The 20,860-nt window shown below is 40.8% G+C and overlaps 1 protein-coding gene across 13 annotated transcripts in view; it reads left to right on the plus strand.

Annotated features, from left to right (window-relative positions):
• The window catches only part of MACROD2 (mono-ADP ribosylhydrolase 2), a 2,047,165-nt gene that overhangs the window by 1,833,623 nt on the left and 192,682 nt on the right, over positions 1 to 20,860 (plus strand). The gene's annotated exons all lie outside the window — the stretch shown is intronic.

Below are 20,860 nucleotides of genomic sequence, written 5' to 3' on the forward strand. Positions count from 1 at the left end.
ATCTGGATATCCTGGTGAGATGGAATGTCTTTCTCTGTGTTTCACATGCTGGCCTTGATCATGGGTGGCCCACACTAAGTTGTGAGAAACAGAATGAGCTAAGCAAAGGGAAAACAGAAGGGATGTTAAGGCAGAGAATGATCAAGGGCCGTGGCCAAGGAAATACAAGCATATTTTATCACATTTTCAGGCATCAGCATCTAATCATGATGTTGGGGTGGTCCAGTATGGGGGTGTGTATTAGTCCATTCTCACATCGCCATAAAGAAATACCTGAGACTGGGTAATTTATAAAGAAAAGAGGTTTACTTGGCTCAAAATTCTGTAAGCTGTGCAGGAAGCATCATGCTGGAATCTGCCTGGGTTCTGGGGAGGCCTTAGGAAGCTTACAGTCATGTCAGAAGCCAAAGGGGAAGTAGGCACGTCTTACATGATGGAAGCAAGAGAGCAAGTGAGGGGGAGTTGCTGCACACTTTTAAATAACCAGAGCTCGTAAGAACTCACATTGTGAGAACAGTATTTAGGGGATGGTGCTAAGACATTCATGAGAAATCCACCCCCATGATTCACTCACCTCCCACCAGGCCCTACCTCCAACACTGGAGATTACAATGCAATGTAAGATGTAGGTAGGGACACAGAGCCAAACCATGTCAAGGGAGGAGACTTAGGATGATGGTGGGAGGTCTAGGCTGTGGTGCTTGACTAGAAGATTCTGGTGACAGTTTATTAAGGGAGAGGTAGTTTGTGATGGGTTCAGCTAGATATCCACCCCTGGAAAACAGAGATGCAAAAAATTAAACAAGAGGGTTCAGTTCTACCCCATTTCCTCTTATATAGTAATGGGACTTGGACTGAATTCAAGGGGTAGAAAATAGGAAGCAAAGACCAGGTAAGAGATGAACAGGAATTGGGTAGGTGTGTTGGGCTTGGTTGGAAGAGGAGGTTGAAAAGACACTAGACACTATGGTCCCAAGAGAAGAGTCCATGAGGTGAGGAGTCTGATGCAAGACTCTATTCCTGGGGCCATAGCAGCACAATCCAGCAAGAGAGTGACACAAGGCAACATTTAACTCTTTCTTGACCCTATTTCTTAGTATTAAGGACCACCTACTGTCAGGGTAGGCTTTGTGACTTCCCAATGCCGGTGGAGCTGGACCTACAGGTGCATGCCACGTCTTTGGGGTCCCTAGGATATACACTGATGGAGCTGTTGGGAAAGGGACAGCATCCAGAATGTGAGAATAACAGGCCCACAGAAACTTCATATTACGCCCATTTATTTCAAAGATGAGAAAACAGAGGTTCTTAGTGGCTCTATGATGTATTTGCAGTCAGGACCCAGAACCAATGAGCCAAAAATCCCAAGACCTTTCATCCTTTTTTTCTTCTTTTTTTTTTTTTTGCCTCTGTAAGACACCAAAGAAATTGGCTAATGTTAATTTGCTTCTTCTCCAGTTCCCTTGCTTATCACATTAATGGGAATATCAGAAACCCACAAAAAGCATCATGTTGGTTGCATTGCTATTTGAACATCACAAATAATTTGTTTTAAATTCTACTGTTACTCATTTTTGATGCTTGGATAAGAAAGATGGATGTACAGATAGATGGTTGGATGGGTGGGTGGATAGATAGATAGATAGATAGATAGATAGATAGATAGATAGAGAAATAGACAGACAAATCTGAATTGTAAGTGGTTTGGACACAGTGTATATACCACAGCTATAAGGCACGTAACACTTTACCTCCTTTGCCCTGGGGGGTTGTGTCATCTCTCAAGAAGTCAACATCTGGCTTTAGTTGATAAGCTAGGTGATTAACTTTTTATATCAAGATCCACTGCCCAAAATAATTTGACTAGTGATAAACTAAATTTTTCTGCAGAATTATTTAGTAGAGTAGGCACCTAGAAAAGAGACAGAAAACAGTAGACTAGATTTCAGTCACGACCCTTTTCCTCACCACTTGGTGGCACTGAGCTCACCACTTAACCTTGCTGGACCACACTCACCTTATTTATGAAATGTGGCCATTCATCACACCTCCACTCTGGACACTATGAGCGTAATAGTGACTTAAATGAAGTAATCAACATGAAAAACACTTTGACAATGAAACAGAGTTGTATGCTGATGCCAAGTGGCCTTGTTATTATATGCATTTATCATCATTTCCCTATTCTTATTAACTGACTGGGTTAGAACAAGTTCAAAGAAGGCAGGAGCTCATTCCTGGAAGTTGACTCTACTTTGTTATTTAGGTAAAATGTGATTACTGCTTTTTGTAAATGTGCACTGTGAGCAGAGTGACATTTTTCATGTGGATGTTTTATACCAGTTCATGTTCGTGTGTTGACAGTTATGTTAATTCTGTGATATTTTCCCTCCAGTGCTTTGCTTTTGAAACAGCATAATAAAGTGACTTCTGCTAAATAAATAGGCCTGTTCACAATAACTGATACTTAAGTGAATTTATGCAGGAGGTATTTTGGTGTTGTGGACCAAACTAACTAGCTGCAAATCGATTAACTTCAAGGATCCAGCAGGGTATTTAGGATAATTTCTGAAGTGCAAATGTAAAAGTCATGGTAGAATTTTTTTTGGCATATGTGTAGAATTTCTACCATGGGCCCATTTAAAAAATCAATAGCATAATAATTACATCAGAGCAAAAGTAACAAAGCATTATGTGCATGATCAGAAAGCTGCAACTGAGAGGAAAGTCCAACCACTCCAGGAAAATGAGAAACGTGTAATTAACATCTGCAATTTGCATTGCTCCCTGACACTCCTGAATTTTTATGACAAATCATGCTGTAACCTTTGTAAGTTGGACATCAGTAATGGTTGTTGTTTCATGGTTTTAAAGTCAGGAATATGAAGCATCCTCTTTCACAATCACTCATCCCTACTATTGCCTTATATGGATAATCTCAATCCTACCCCTTACAACCCACCTCACTGTAGTATTCTCTCTTGCCAAACATCTAGCATGCCTGCACATATATGAGTAGCAAAAATGTACATTTCTTAAAGAGAAAACTATGAATAGGAGCGGAAACCTAGAACATGTAAATGTTTTGCTGCTGTTGCCAATAAAGGGACTGACAGAATCACTCAATGAATCAACTGACTAGGACTGCATTTGGTGACATTATACAAATTCCCTAGGAGGAACAGGTCTGCCAAGAGTTATGAGAGATGCTATGGTAATATAATTATGAGCTCCCTGCAGTCAGGAAGCTTATAATCCAGGTGGGAAATGACAAACACATAAAATGTCATCATCAACCTATCAAACATCCTTTCTTCCCCTGGGTCCCGGTAACTGCTATCATTTAGTGAGCATTTGCTGTGTGCTCAACACAATGCAGACATCAATTCATTTACTCCCCCAGATAGCCTAGTGAGGTAATTGAACATGTAAGCCCCATTTTTACGGACATGAAAACTGAGCTTTAGTGAGGTTAAGCAACTTGCCCAAGATTATGCAACTAGTAAGTGGTGACAGTGAGATTTGTAAGTAAGCTCCCAGACATCACCGTACACCTGGTGTTGTACTATTTATGAAGGGGCTTATCTTTTCTGTCCAGGAAAATCTCCTGGAAAACAAGACAATTTCTGTTGTACACATCCTGTGTCCTTCTCAACCCCCACCATTGTTTGCAGAATGAATGTATACATTCAACTTAATATTTGTTGAGTGTCAGCTCTATATTTGATACACAATGGCACATAAAAGGATAAGGAAAACTACAAGGCAGTACAAAAATGCCTCATTAAAGACCAGGATGCATGCCAGCAGCAGATTTTTTTTTATCAGAAATATCATGATGAAGAATAGCCTTTTTATAGAAAGCATAAAAATATGTTGCAAGAAGGTTATTTTATGAAAATAACATTAAACTGTAATTGACAATTACCTAGAAGATTCATAAGTGGCATCACACTTCATGGCACTCTTTCACACCATACTCTAGTCAGCCAGTGAAACAACTGCTGTCAAAGTCAAGGTTTTGGAGGTATACTGAGTTGAAGAGTGTGTTCCCCCTAAATTCATGTCTACTGAAATCTCCGAATGTGACCCTATTTGGAATAGAACCTTTGCAGATATAATTAGTAAAGTTGAGGTCACGCTGGATTAAGGTAGATCCTAATTCCAATGACTGCTGTTCTTATAAGAAGATCACCTGAAGAATCTCTGATCACCTCCATAAAAATGTCCAGGACTGAGGAATACTCCCTAAAAATTCTGATTCTCAGCACCACTTCAAACGCACAACTCATAATATCTATGAAGACGGTCAGTAACTAGGATGTTTACTAAGCACACTAGAAGTTTTTTGCTCATTACAGTTTGAAAACTATGGCTTTGGGCAGGATGACGATGTACAAGACGTAGTGCCTTTCTCTACTGGGTTCACCTTGATCAAGGAAATGAGTCGTGGAAAGCAGCATAGCAAGGAATAATCTTACTTGTGACAGTAACCCCCTGTCGAAGTACAAAAGAAAGAGACCACCATGAATGGGAGCAAACTAGATAAGTGTACTAAGAATTCACAAAATTTTATCTTGGCCTTCAATTTCAGTAAGCACAGCAATCTAAACATGTCCAATAATAGTTTTGCATGCAGACCAAATTAAGCCTTGATAAGAGTGATAGCTACCATATTTTCAACAGTTGCTATGTGATAATTACTTCACACACATCATTTCTTTGAATATTCTGGACAACCCTACCCTACAGTATTGGTCTATTATTAGCCCTATTTAACTAATGAAAACACTGAGTTTAGAGAAGTTAAGTGATTCACTGGAAGTGGCCAATCTCACACACAAAATTGTGACCAATGAAATTTAAGCCTATTCTCTTGATCCGAACCTCCTCTCCCACAAAACAGAACACCTCTTTTTAAGCCACGTGGCCTGTCTAAAACAGGTTTTCCACATGGACTGGATAGACTTGAAGTCAGAGAGTAAAAATGTTATTTCTTCTAGGAGCTTCAATTTTATATAAACATTAAGGGTAAGAAACACTTTTTATCCTAACATAGGCATAAACATATAAATAATTGGGTAGAATTGTAAAATATGGAATGCAGTTTTAAAATAAAAGATGTATGTTGAAGGAAACTTTGCAATTGACCAGAACTTCTCAGGCTATCTTCCATGAACTGGAGTGTGGAAGGGTCCCCATTTAGAATATTCAGCCTTCGAGGATACTTCATGGTAAACATTGTGAAATAATCTCATAGGTTCCCTCACTGGTTTTGTCCCACACTAGACTGCTTGGGATGTCACAGACTTTCATTAGTTGCTTTAATTAGTTCTTTTCAATTGATTCCTGTGTTAGTTTGCCCCACCCCTCCAATATAGTCTACAAAGTGAAGGCAGCACACACTTTTATTGACTTGAGACAGCAGCGATTTTCTCTCATCTAGTTATCCTGACCTTTCTTTCTACTGCATTTTCACTGTGGGTGGCAATGATGATATGGCTTTAGTCCATTTTTGGCAGAACAAAGGAATTTCCTGGTTGGACACCAAAAGGAAAAAACGGTTTTTCCACGACTAAGCAGTATCAAGAATATGCCATAACAAGCCTTACGTAAGCCATGGCTCATGCAGTCTAGAACCGTCCTGTTAACAAACTCACACCCACTGGCTAGAGAAAAAACATGGCGAAATGTCAGAGCTGCTAACTGAGATAGAAAACATACAGGCTGCCACATGACTAGAACATATGGTGACCCAACATGGCAGCAGCGAGACCCTCGGCATCAAGAAAAAACAGCAAAATAACTCCTTAAAAACAAGGGCTTTTTCTAAAGTGGACCTTGACATAGTCAAAAAAAAAAAAAATTAAAAAAAAAAATATATATGGCTTCTTCACATCCAGGTTCCCAAAGATGTAACTTAGGAACTAGGTACATTTTAAATAATTTGTTGTCCAGAATGTATCTGTTTCACAACTCAGAAATTAAATTACATAGAAAAAATAGAATCCTTCTTAAAGTTTTTCAATGAATACATCATCAGTGGATCTTTCCAAATATTTTTTACAGCTGTTCACAGAATTAAATTTTAGCTTTCTTCTCCTCAACATTTCCAAAAGTATAACGTAGAGGATTGGTTTGTTTTTAATGAATAAATCATTCGGCTAAGCCCATGGAACAAATTCATACTTAAGGTAGATGGTTTAGAGTGGACTTTCGGCAGCATTATTTTAGGAATGTATCTCTCTAAGCAGTTGAGTGGTGACTCTAAATTGTGCCAATATGCCAATTCCATTTGCATATCTTTGTAATTTGGACTCTTCCTCTCCTGCTGAAAGATGGTTGGATAAAACATTATTGGATACAGCACAAACGCAAATAAAGCATCGTTTTCCTGCTGAAATGCAAACCAAGGCTTTATTTTGACTGGCCTTAAATTTTGACCTGTAACTGGCATTGGAAACATCAGTGAAAACCAGGAAACAGCCACTGCAGCATTTAGCGTCACAGATGCTGGAGCAGAATCGAGTTTAGAAAATAAATTTTTAAGGGATTACAGCAGCAGACATTATATAACAAGATTAGTATAATGGGTGGGACATCTGTTGGCTGTTTTCAGAAAGCCATCATTCTATTACCCTCTACTAAAATAATCTTAGTGGATACCTGACTGTTATTGTTCTTTTTTTCCATATACCCCCAGTGAGAAATGTTGACATTTAGTTGACATTTCTATGCTATAGTCTTCTCTTCTTTCTTTTTATGTTTTTGTTTTTATTTGGTTAGTTATTCTTTTGTCATTGTTTTAATTGTTCATTTTGCTTAAAAGGGAAAAAAAGACTGTCTTACTACAAAATTAGTATCATAATTGTTTTTTCTCAGTTAGTGTTCAGGGTGGCTTTACCTTACACATAGGAACCAACATACCTCAGAGTGTAGCAGAGAAGTGTTCAATAGCTATTAGTTGTTTTCTTTCCCTTTCCATTCCCTTGAGAAGGTTTTGATATTCATAATAAATGTTGTTTTAAAACATAAAGTTTATAAGACTGAATTTTACCTTAAGACTATAATAGCTGAAGGAGAAATTCTTTTGGAAGTTAAAATATCTTGAAACATCTGTATCAATTGCTCTCTCTCTCTCTCTTTCTCTCTCTCTCCCGTGCAAATGTACCAATACACCATGCATTCTGGCTCCATGCCACTAAGTCATGATTTTCCTCCTGTAATGGATTCCCAGCCCCCGTGCAGGATCTGGTGCAGTGTGCCAGAGAGAGGCCAAAGTCACTGTACAAGCCGGGGCGGGGGGGGGGTGCGGGGGGGGGGTGGTCATCTTCCTCAAGGATTAGTAACGATTAGGAAGAAAAGCATTGTCTTTATATACAGCCAAGCATGAATATTATAGATACTACATCACTAAAAGACCATGTGACAAAACCCAAAATTAAATAAAATTTTGTAGGGGGCATTTTGGGCATCATCCCAAGTTCCCGAGGGAGACTTAATAGCCCTCAGGAATATTTGCATATAAACATTTGAAAAGCACTTAATTAATTGATAAGACCACTGGAAGTTGTGAGTTCAATTTTCAAAATATGAAGCAGACAATGTTGTGGAGGATGGACAACCTACAGAGGGTAAGAGGGAGGAGAGGAAAAGCTATTTCTTCCGCAGAGAGAAAGCCAGGGGGCCCATGTTTCTACCTTTTTCCTCAAGTGGTCTTTCCTTTTGGGGTCCCTAAGTCAGTTAGTAGTCATAATTAGGTCACTCAGAGCCCACTGATACAGTGGAGAGATATGACAGACCTTTTCTTATATCCTCCAGTTGGCTACACTGATTGCAAGCTGGAAAGATGACTAAAAAGGGGTGTCTCCTCCAGGGATCTACAGTCTAGCTGAGGGGCATGTTCCTCTATCTCTCATTTAAAGAGAGAGATGATATGAAATAGCTACAAGTTCATAAAGATATAAAGCGACAATCAAAGGTTTGGAACAGCTCCTGCGTGTTGGAGGAGGTAGAGGCTAGGGTGGCTAATAGGAGAGGCACAGATGTAACTCACCATTTTCCTTCCTTTCTTTTATGTGCACACATGCACACACACACTCACACACACAGCACTGCTGCCACCAGAATGCTTTTGCTTTGTGCTTTCACATTGTAGAGGACATGAACCTATGGAAAGTTTCTCAAGGGAGATTGTTCTGTTGAGGTTTGCCTTTTGAACAAAAAGATTCTTTCTTGCAGGAGTGGGAGGGACATCAGCTTGAGAAAAACAGCTTTTGTCCTCACAAAAATGCTCTTTTGGAAGATATGTTAATGAGCTTCCTTTGAACTGTAAATGGCATCTGCATGCACGTCAGATGCTAATGGAAATGTCGAGAAAACGAGAAGGCACAGGACGATTGCACGGTTATGCAGTGGGCCCCGTTCCTTCGAGCATCGTGACCAGGCTGCAGAGCCACCTTGTGACTTGGCATAGCATTCTCATTTTGAGTGGAGATTTTTGTTTCTCCCATTGATGGCATCTTTTGAAAGTCAAGATGTGTTGGCTTTATAAAGCACTATCCTCCCTGGGCAGCCTCATAAGCAGCAATGAATGACAGCTCTTCCTTGAAATTTTTAATTACTGCAACAAAGAAAATACTTATTAACTTTTGTCTCTGAACCACCTCTGCAGATGTTCTTAATCAAATAAAAGAAAGAGGAAGCAGAGCTTTCTGAGAAGCAGGAGGATGAAATAGACAATAGGGGTCTGCAGCTGGATTGAGGGGTGACATGAGCGCTGCATGTGTGCTGGATAAACAATGGCTCCATGGTTGGAAGGGTAACTTCATGTCATAGACTAGATGGCGAGGAAGAAGTTTGAGTCAAGAGACCTATTCTTGGCACTGTCTTCTGCGTGTAAGGGTACCGAGGGCACCATGGGAGTGATGGCAAAGTATAGGCAGGAGCCCGTACCTTATCAGAGTGGGAAGATGAATTACATTGAATTAACACTTGATAGGCTGAATGTTGAGAGATGAAGTGGATATCTGACCAATTTTCTCCTCACCTCTTGATTTGGATTCTCCCAAAAGCAGACCCTAAGACAAGAATTAGAGTGCAGGTAGATTATCTGTGGATCATGCAGAGGTGAGGAGAGTGGACACAGAGCATGCCACCAAGAGCATCACCCTGGGAAACCAGGCATTTATCCCTCTGGAGAACTCTGGGATCTCTCCCCCAAGGGTGATCGAACAGGGGGATTTAAACGTCAACTCCCGTCAGTCTTTGGTTGAGGCTGCCAGGGTGACAGGCATTAATTTTCCAAACTCCAGCTCACTAGATATTTGCTCAGAGCCTGCCAGCACTATGAAAGCCCTCAGGCAAAGGAGTGCAGGTGCTTGGCCATTGTCTGGTTCACACTTACTACTTAGACCCACGGGAACATGAGCAGGGCACCTCGGTGCTGTCACACCTCCAGACTGTGTGGGCCCGCTTATCTTTTATGGATTTGCTAACAAACCATCAAGTAATCCATTTCTCACATAGAAGGAGATCTGTAACTCTTATCTAGAAGGATCTACCTAGCATTAGGCAAGATAGACATCTGCAGAGATGTGTCTTGGCTCTGGGTGGCTTTGGCCATGTGAGACTTACCCTCACTGCTGATGGCAGTCACTGCACGGTTGCCCTCGGAGCCAGTTTCCTGTCCTTTGAACAGAGTCCACAGAGAACTTTGAGAGACACGTTTCCCAATGGTCAGTGTCGGATGGGGCCCCAATCTCAACAAATCTGTTGCTGTCACTTTGTTAGGGTTACATGTATAGCGTATATTGACTTCAAGTGCTCTTTTACAAAACAAGTCCTGACTTCTTACCACTGGTCAGCCAAATGCTAAATATGGTCACTCCTGAAATTACTAGTAAGCAAGGAGCGGGTAGCAGTCACTGTTGGACAGAGCTCAGGTGGCCGGCTTCATGTGTGATTGGCTGCTGCCCCTCAGAACGTTGGAAATGATGGAAAAAATGGGCATGGGAAGAAAATAATTCAGATTGTCAAAAATAGAGTGTTATTGTCCTAGGTCAAGTGTCCATGGAAGTAGACTGAGAGGGGAATTGCAAGTAGGAAGTTTATTGGATTATGTTCCTGATTCATACCTGGGTGGAGAGGAAACATGAGAAGCAGGGTTGGGAGAAGTTGAACTGTGATCCGGTCACAGCAAAGGCTTCGGCTGATCCCAACAGGGGCTCAGGAGTGGGGAAAGTGTCTTAGTCTACTCAGGCTGCCATCATAAAGTACCACAGACTGGGTGGCTTAAATAACAGAAATTTATTTTCTCATAGCTCTGGAGGCTAGAAGGCAAATATGAAGGTGTCAGCAGGGTGCATTTCTTCTGAGGTTTCTCTCCTTGGCTGGCAGATGGCCATCTTCCCCCTGTGTCTTTACATGGTCTTCCCTCTGTGCATGTCTGTGTCCAAACCTCCTCTTCTGATGAGAAAACTTGTTATATGGGATTAGGGCCTATCCCCGTGACCTCATTTTACTGCATTACTTCTTTCAAAACTCTATCTTCAAATACAGTCACATTCTGAGGTACTGGGGGTTAGGACTTTTATGACTGAATTTGGAGGAGACACACTTTGGCCCAGAATAGATGGCCCTTCCGAGCTGCATCAGATTGAGGGAAGGGGGTCTGGGCCTTGAGGCTACTCCATGAGTCAGTCATTGGATGCAGGCTGACTTCAGGAAGAGAGAAGCAGCGTGGGTGAGGTGCCTGCTTCAGCAGAACACAGTCCTCTGAGAGCCACTCCTTGGAGCTGTCAGTCACCAGCACCTCCAGCAAGGGAAGGATGATGTGCATTGTCCTGAAGGGAGGGGCAGCCACCACGAGCACACGGCAGCTTCCTCTTTAATCGTGAAAAGAAAGCCCATTTTTTATCTTTGACTGGCATTTCCCCTCAGTCTCTCCCAGGATCATCTCTTTGGATACAAGGGCAGAACAGGTCGTGCTTGCTGTGCTAGAATATAGAACGGCAGGCCCTAAGCCTGTGTGTGTGTGCACGTGTCTGTTCCACACTAAACATATGGAGCAGCTTCAAGGACCACGACAGATGTGTCGTTTGTGAAATTTTGATCAATATGAGGCAGGCTCAGAAATTAACTTGTGTGAATGAGCCTCCAGCTCAAGCCAAAATAACTCTTGGCTCCTCAGATGCATGGCCATTTTTCTTATTGAGTTGAAGAAAAGTCAAGAAGAGCAATTTATCAAAACAAAACAGGAAGATTCTGAATTCTGCTGCCACAGAGTAATGACAGATATACTGGCTTTGCAAAAAAGCCCCCCAAAATAAAGGATCCTTTTTATGCCCGTAGAAGCAATTTTAAAATGCAAAAATGTACTTTGAGAGTTTGTGGATTATAAATGTTTTCCAGTTCACCCAAACATCTCTGGGAACATGGGGAGAAAAATTTTCCCATTCTGTAATTTGGAGATTGAAGTAGCAGGTTCTGTGGTGGTGTGCACAAGTGCGAACATGGCTAATACTTTCAAGAAGCAGAACAATGATATTCGGTGACACTTGACAAAGATATTAACATCTCAGAATACGGACTCCTATGGGGTCTTGTGAAATCTTTATCCGTTACACCATCTCCACTATCAGCTTACCTGTTTCCCGTTTATCTCATTGGCTGATATGACCAGACAAAAACAGAGCTGCTTATATATACTATGGCCTATTTTCATGAATGTTTCTTTTAAGATAGAATTTCTCATAACCAGCCTGGGCAACATAGCAAGACTCTGTCTGTACAAATATTTTTTAAAAAATTAGCCAGGCATGGTGTGGCACACACCTGTAGACCCAGCTACTCAAGAGGTTGAGGAGGGAGGACTCCTTGATTTCAGGAGTTCTAGGCTGCAGTGAGCTATGTTTGCACCACTGCACTCCAGCCGGAAGGACAGCATGAGATTCTATCTCTAAAATAATAATAATAATAGTAATAATAACATGATTTTCACTATAACAGATAAAAAAGGTGCCCCTGATATTCTCATCTGGCTATACCTCGTCTTAACCTGGCTTACAAGGTCAGGGTAGAAATAAAGGACTCACCAAGTGAACACTGATTTTATTTCCATGCCAGCACCAGGGTAGGTGTTTTAGGTACCTTATGAATAATAACTATGCAAACAAGCAACTGATGTTTATGGAGCATTTACTCTATGTCAGGCCCTTTGCTGAGGACTTTATGTAGAATTTCTATGTGGTCATTATAATCAACGGTGGCAGGCAGGATTCTAAGATGATCTTTCAGATTCCTAACTCATGGTGTACACAGACCTCCCAATTTTCCAAACCATAATACTGTAAAGGGATTTTGAAGACGTAATTAAGGTCTCAAATCTTAAAATAGGGAGATTATCTAGGTGGGCCTAACTTCATCACATGAGTTCTTTAAATTTGGAACAGATGTGGAGGAAGTCAGAGAATCAACACTGAGAAGGAGTTGACATGCCTTTGCTGGCTTGAGGATGGAGGCAGAAATATGGCAAGGAATGCAGGAGGCCTCCAGGAGCTGAGCTGTCCTCCAGCTGTCAACCAGCAAGGAAATGAAGACCCCCATCCTGCAACTGCAAGGAACTGAATTCTACCACCAATGAAAAGGAGCTTAGAAGTGGATTTCTCTCCTGAGCCTCCAGACAAGGGCTCAATTCAGCTGACACCTTGATTTTAGCCTGTAACACCCTGAATAGACAGAACCCAGTCATGCAATGTCAGACTTTAGACTTACAGAACTGTGAGCTAATTAGTAGGTGTGTTTTAAGGCACTAACCCCCAGAGGTCAATGTCTCCATTTTAGAGATGAGCAGACTGAGGCTTACAAAACTTAAGTAACTTGTTCAAGGTCACAGGTAAATGGTAAAGTCAAGTAGGGACACAGGCAGCTGCTTACATGGAGGGAACTGCGTGGGAGGCTGAAGTTCAAAACAGCCTCCAAGATGCCAATATGATCGCCCCTAGGTGTGCACATCTTGTTCAGTTTTCTCCCCTTCAGGGTGCGTAGAACCTTCAAATATGGTGGGGTGGTCACTCTGTTGATTAGGAAAAGAGATTTCCACAGAGGGAATAAAGGTATTGAATCAGTCTGGCTAATTACAAACAGGTGGACTTGACTAATTAGGTGGGCTTTTAGAAGGAACGTAGAGGTGGGAGGTAGAGAAAGTGATAGAGGCACACTCTTGCTGGTGTGGAAGAAAAAGAGCGCTCGTGTCCTGAACTGCTTTGGGGACCATATGGCAAGGAAATGCAGGTGGCCTCTAGAAGATAAAAGCCATCCCTGGTCAACACCTAGCAGGAAAATGGTGACCTCAGTCCTGCAACTACAAGGGATCAAATTCTGCCAAAAGCTCTAATGGGCTTGGAAGAGGATTCCAAGCCTGAGATGAGGACTCTAGTGCAACTAACACTTTGATTGCAGCTTTTGAGACTCAAAGCAGAGGACCCAACTAGGTTGGGCCTGGACTTTCAGCCAACTGTGAAACTGTGAGATAATAAAGTGTTGTAGTTTTAAGCCATTAATTCTGCGGTGATTTGTCATGTAGCAGCAGAAAACTGACATGCTGGGAGAAGAGCAGATTGCTCTCTTTTGCCTCACTTGGTGGGAGAGGAGGGACTAGGACCCAGGCACCCCAATTTCTTGTTCTTAATTAATCTGTAGTGATTGCTTCCCTTTGCTGCTCTGTTTATCCCTGAGTTACTCTCAGTATTGGGGAAACTTCACTTATCCTGGTCCTCCAACCTCTCAAAACCTGTCTTTGTACAAATTTGATACTTAAGCTTTGAAATTTAATTCACTTATTAAGCAGCAGCCACTATTTTATGAAATCATCCCATCCAACCCTGCACTGGTGAGACTGTTGATTTCTCTTTCATGAAGGCTGGGACTTCAGCCCAGCTGTCCATCAGGCTATATTTACCCAGGATAGCCCTCCATCAGTCCTCAGTTAAAGCAGCATTTGCATCACACCAGATCTCTAAATGTTGGTTGTTGGGGAAGCAAATTACATTCATCAGAATCCATTCATTCTCCCCGTATCACTGAACACAGGATAATCTTGGCTGTGTCAGCTGCCCTATGACTGGGGGCTGTGAAAAATGGAGGTTGGCTGCAGATACTCCAAACCTGCTTTGCTGTGTCACCCTCTTCAGGGCCAGTGGATATGATGCTGGAAAAGATTAATGGAACATATGTCATCACATTTATGGGGTAGGAAACCCGCAACTGTGGATTAATAGATATCTTGGTGAAAGACATACATCTTTACTCCTTTATGCCTCGATGGGTGAGCTACAGTTGGCTGCAGTGAAAATACACAGAGAGATTACCTTTAGGAGGTCAGCTTGTAAAGGACTTTTTTCAACCCTGAGGTCAACAAAAATAGATTTTTGATTGTTGACCGAGACAGCTGTAACATAGGACTTTTAACCTTTAAAAAAATTCTTATTGAAGTATAACATACAGAAAAGAACACAGTTCCTGAGTGCACAGCTTGATGGATTTTCACAAACTGAACACATCCAGGGAGCCAGCATCCAGATCAAAAAACCAGGATCCCAGGCATTTCCCTAGGTCTCTTTGCACCAACCCTCCACCCCAGGGTAATTGTTACGTTAACTTCTAACTCCATCGATGATTTTGCCTATTTCTATAAGGTTTTTGAACTTCATAAAAATGAAATCATCCAGTGTGTCCTCTTTTTTTTCTGGGTTCTGTTATACAACATTATGCTTGTGAGATTTGCCCATATTATTTTGTATGGTTATAAATTTTTTGTTCTCATTGGTTTTTAATATTCCATTATATGAGTACATCATAATTTATCCATTCTATCATTTGTGGACATTTAAGTAGCTTCCAATTTGGAGATATTGCAAATAGTGCTGCTATGAACATTCTAGTGTGTGTCTTTTGGTGAATATATTTGTAGGTTCTACTAGGTATCTATGTAGGAGTGAAATTGCTAGGTTATAAGACATGTACATATTCAGCTAATTTACTATGTACTGCCAAATAATTTTCCAAAGAGGTTTCCAATTTTTATTCTCAAAAGCAGTCTATGAAAGTTCCTGTCAGTCTATATCTTTGTCTTATATCAAGTATAAGACAATACTTGATATTGTCTTTTCATTTTAAAAAGCTGTTAGTTTTTAATACATCCTAGTTTAGAGGGCATCATTGTTGCTACTGTGAAACGATTAAGCACTCTATATGAAAACATCTATATGAAAACTGGGCTGAAGAGCTATTGTACTCAACATAGTATCATTGGATAAGATGTCAGTTGGTGACAATAATGCCTCATGCCCTTTATATAGTGCTTTTCTTTTTCTTTTTCTTTTTTATAGAGTGCTTTGCAAAACCATCTAGGTTTCTCTGTATTTCTGTTCTCAGCTCTTCTGGCAAACTTAAAGGAAAGTCCTCCGAAATATCTTATGTTTTTGGTTCTAGAACTAAGTACCCTTGAAAACTACCTGCCACATACCTACATTTTAGTGAAATCTGTTTGTCTAAACATATACTCTGTGGATATTTACAGAGCTCCTATTATGTGTCAGGACCTATGCTATGCACTGGTGATGCAAAGATGAGTGCCACCTGATTCTTCATGAGGTTCCAGTTTAAGACATAAAGTGAACTGTCAGATTGTTAGTTCTAAAAATATTAATGTTGTTTTTTGTATTATTTTCTATTACATTTTAGGCTAGGGAATCATCTGAGTTTATTGACAGCTTGTTCATAAAAGAGCAAATTATTTTAAATATACAAAGTTGCTTTAATTACAAGAGGGGATGGAAACTTTAGGAAGTTAACCAAGAAGATGGGCCAGGACCAACAAAAGTTCATCGAAAAAGAAGTAATTGAAATTTGAGAAGCCTTGACAGGTTGCACACCTCTAACAAAGAACATTGTTATTCTTTGTACTTCATTGCTCTTCTCTGCATAATATTCACTGAAATGATATTGAAGATTACATCAGTTGGAGTTAAGTCAGATAAGCAGAATCCTTGAATGATATGGGTTAATGGATTTATTGCAGGGATTAGATCTTATACAATTGTGGGAGAAACTGGGAAAGTAACATTCCACAAGGGGATGATTGACTGAATAGAAAAGCTTCTAACCGGGGCCCATGGAATGGAGCTGGTAGAGATGTCTATGGAAGTCCCTTGCCTGTCCATCTGAACAGGGCCGGAAGTATGTCAGCAGGGCAGATGATAAAAGAGGAAGTAGGAAAGCTGCATGCAAAGCGGGAGAGAACAAAGACAAATGAAAGTCACAAGGGAAAACTGGAATCCACAGAGATGCACAGTCCCATGTATCTGTCTCTCACTGATTGGAACCCCAAAGCGGTGATGTCCTGCCGAAGGATCCAGTGCTCTTGCTGCAGAACTTCATGTGGGCCCAGCCCAGCTCCAAGAACATGTGGCAGAAGAACCATCAAGAACTGGAGAAGCTGTGGGGCCAGCTGCTACTCCACACCCATGTGATAAGCAACAGCATGCATGATCGCCCAAGCCCTGCACCCACCTTCCTGGCACAGAGTCTCTGACTGCACTTCTGCCCTACAAATCTCATGGAAATTTCTCTGTGGCCAGCCCTAACCCAGAACCATTCAGAGAAATGCAACTTCAGCTTAACTAACTTTTGACATAGACTGTAACAGAGGCATAGAAAGAAAGAAAAAAAAATCTATAGAGATGAGATAATTCCATCTTTTCTTGAGAAAGATGTAAAAACTAGGGTGAGGAGAGATGATGGCTTGTCCGATGTCACAGAACTAGTGACAGGCCTAGAAACTCAATTCTGTGTGTGTGTCTCTAGGTGATATCACAGAAAAAACAAACAAACAATCTCTGGATGTGAGGTTCATGCACTGTCTTTGTATAGTCCAAGCCACTCAAGAGGTTTGCTTGACCCTAGAAATTTGAGTCCATCCTGGCAACATAGCAAGACTCCATCTCTAATGTATTTAAAACATTAAAAATAAATTCTAAAAAAGAAGACACCTGAGTTTTTGCCTTAATTGATTGCTTGGGCCTTGGGAAAAAAAAAAAATCACTCGATTCCTGGACTCATGTTTTCTATAAGTGAGTGGCATATAGACTAGGCCCAACAAATTGGAAATGATCACTTTATATCTGATGAATAAATGAACGAATACAATCTCTCAAGAACCACTATTTCACAAAATTATTTTACTGCCTAACATTTAAAAAAAAAATGAAACAATGCTCCTGGGCCTCAATAGCGAGGCATTCTTCTAGGTTCTCATGAAATTTATCTGGGGCTAGTATGGGGCACGTGGGCCCTTTTTCCTTTGTACAAGTCAGATTTCCAATCTCTCAGCCATATAACAATTAGACTTTCTCCTCACCCACTGTGACTTCTTTTTTACTTATTCAGTCTGGGCTTTTCAGTAGGAGTCAAGTACTACATAGCTGGAAAAACAAGAGACTCTGGAAAAACAGTTACAGGGAGAAGCTGGAAGAATATCAGATTTCTAGTTATGTATTTTGATGGTTAGCTCATGAATTTGAAATCAGCATTTAGCAGGATTGACCTGTTTCTGCTGATATGACATTAGCTGGGATGGCTCAAAGGCCTGGAGTTGAAATAATCTAAAGTCTACCCACTTTCAGTGAGGGTAGTTGAATCCATATTGTCTCTCTGCTTCCTCATGGCACGGTGGTTGGGTACAAGAGCGAGGCTCCCAAGAAGACCAGGCAGAAACTGTATCACCTCGTGGATTACAAAGTTATACAGCATCATTTCTATCATAGTCATATGCTTCCCAGATTCAAGAGGTGGAATTACAGTTGACCCTTGAACAATGTGAGGGTGAGTGATGACTATCCCCAGTGCAGTCAAAAATCCATGTATAACTTTTGACTCCCCAGGTACTTAACTACTAATAGCCTACTATTGACTAGAAGCCTTACAGATAACATAAAGATTGATTAACACATATTTTATATGTTATATGTATTATATGCTGTATTCTTACAATAAAGTAAGTTAGAGAAAGAAAATGTTATTAAGAAAATCATAAGGAAGAGAAAATATATTTACTGTTCATGAGATGGAAGTGGATCATCATAAAGGTCTTCATCCTTATCGTCTTCACATTGAGTGGGCTGAGGAGGAGGAGGAAGGGGGGTAGGTATACTTTCTCAGGGGTGGTAGAGGTGGAGGAAGTGGAAGAGGAAGCAGAAGAGGCAGGCATGATCTGCTTAACTTTTACTGAAAAAAATCCACATATAAGTAGACCTGTGCAGCTCAAACCTGTGTTGCTCAAGGAATAACTGTAGATCCCATTTCCCTATGAGGGGAGTATCATTATTACACTGTAAGAAGAGCTGTGGGATGGAAAGCGCATCGCATGCCATCTTGGAAGACACAGTCTGCCATAAGCACTGATCAGTACCCATGGTGTATTCATAAACACGGAGCTTGTCAACTAAATGAGCTCTTGTTCAACAATAACCCCAGAGAATATGTTTGTGCACGCTTATAATAAATACATACACATATACATACATAATAAGTACTTAGTGAATAAGACTAATTCTTGGATTCACCTTGCTTCCAAGACATTTTCCGTGTTATGCCTAAGGGTAAAGGCAGGGAATTGGGCCACTCAATTAATTTAAACTAAAAGTGTTTCACTGTCACCATCCCCCCGCTTTTTTTTTTTTTTTTTCTGGGAAAATAAGTTGGGCTGCTGAGTTTTGGACTTAAATCATTTCCATGGCAACAGAGCCTAAATTATAAAAGGCAGATTATAGTTCCTTCCAATATTTGAAATGTCTGTATATGGTCTGTATGGCCGAGGCAGGCAGATCACGAGGTCAGGAGATCGAGACCATCCTGGCTAACACGGTGAAACCCTGTCTCTACTAAAAATACAAAAAATTAGCCGGGCATGGTGGCATGTGCCTGTAGTCCCAGCTACTCAGGAGACTGAGGCAAGAGAATCACTTGAACCTGGGAGGCGGAGGTGGCAGTGAGCTGAGATCGCGCCACTGCACTCCAACCTGGGCATCAGAGCAAGACTCCATCTCAAAAAAACAAACAAACACAGAAAAGTACACTTAGCAGAGAATAACATTGCCATTAACCCCCCCATACACAAACACACACTCACGCACATATTTATACACACTCACACAAGAAACATGAATGTTAAACAAATTTCATAATTTATATTAAATGATTTTAAGTATGGGGGAAATGTGTAGGAATGACACTGTTCAGCCTTGTCTTCTCAGATCTGCATTAAGCCAAATTTTCTTGTTTTGATTTTTGATCGGTTGGTTGACTTTAGAAATATTCTGATCACGTAAAGCCTGGGGGGAAAAAGTCAACAATCGTAGATACAGAAGTGAGAATAATTACGATCTTTGGAAATTCCAAGTAGTTCAATGTGGCTTGAGAGTCATTTATGTCTGAAGGAGGCTAATGAGGCTGCACAGTCTTATTTTTAATTTTAGGATTTTTAATTATGAAGTGTTTCAAATATACATAAAAGTATAGAAAATATAATAATATGAGAGCCGTGTACCTATCCCCATAGTTAGCAGCTATTAGCCATTTGCCATGTTTTTCTCAAATCCCCTTTCTTTCTAAAGGAATAAAGTATTAGGTCTTCAGTCAATTCCCTACTTACCTCCTCCTTTACCTCCCCACCCTCCCCAGAACTCATCATTCTCAAAAAGTTATGTGTGATATTCCTGAGGCACTTTAAATTTTTGGAATGTTTTCGAGCAGACAGCGATTCATGAATTGGGCAGCTCCAAATTGCAGGTGATTCTGGGCTCCACTGAAGGGGCATGAAGGGCTTTTGTAGAGTTGACATGAAAACAAGTCAAACAAAATATATGATCACTCAAAGTGGAGCAATAGCCTTATTTGTATCATTCCAGCGGAAAGTCCCTAGTTAGAGATTAGTTGGCAGTGTATGACTGGCTAAGCTTAAATTCCTTTTACTGTTTACACTTTGGTTTGATTTTGTAAGAATCCAGGATGCTTAAGCCACCTCAGTCTAACAGCCTCCCAATTAATTATTTAAACAGTACTTATGAATAGATGCCTACACTCTTGTATCTTTACGTTTTAAAAGTGTGCAGAAATGGTATCAGAGAGTATGTATCCTTTTGCAACTTGTTGCTGTCACTCAACATTATGATTTTGTGCTTTAGCCACAGGACATAAACATGCCATACAGAGAGTGGAGATGAGCATTCACTATTGCACAGTTTACATTTATTCAACTAAATTTAGAGTTCACCTGGAGAATGAGTTGACAATGACAGGTTTAGCATTTATAGAAAATGCTAATGATAGGCAGATAGGACTGGACACCAGACACGAAAGTGAACACAGGAAAAAAGAAATGTGGTTATTTGTACCCTAGTTGTTCCATTTCCCGTTTCCCTTATAATCCATCCTTTGAAGGCAGTTATAAGGGCTGCATGGTCTTTGATGATTACGGGTTAGAAACGGAGTGATTTTCCAAGAGGCAGTCTACCCTAAGTGAGGTCTAGGCTTGGGCAGAGACTAAGGAGCCAAATCTCTGGTCTTCCGTCAGGAAACGTGATTGCTTATAACCCAGCCCCTACTTCTTGCCCCTGTAGATCTCCTTTTCTACTGGGAACTGTCTTACTAGTGAGATCTGCATCACACAGGTTTGGAGAGCAGGGAGGTTAGGTGGGTGACTTCCATGGGGGTTCTTTCTTGTCCTGCCATGTGTACACCCACTTCCATTTCCTACTGCCACGAGAAACACCTCATTTGATGTTCTGTGCAACTTGCCAGT

Source organism: Pan troglodytes, chromosome 21, assembly GCF_028858775.2.
Source record: "Pan troglodytes isolate AG18354 chromosome 21, NHGRI_mPanTro3-v2.0_pri, whole genome shotgun sequence".
NCBI lineage: Eukaryota > Metazoa > Chordata > Mammalia > Primates > Hominidae > Pan > Pan troglodytes.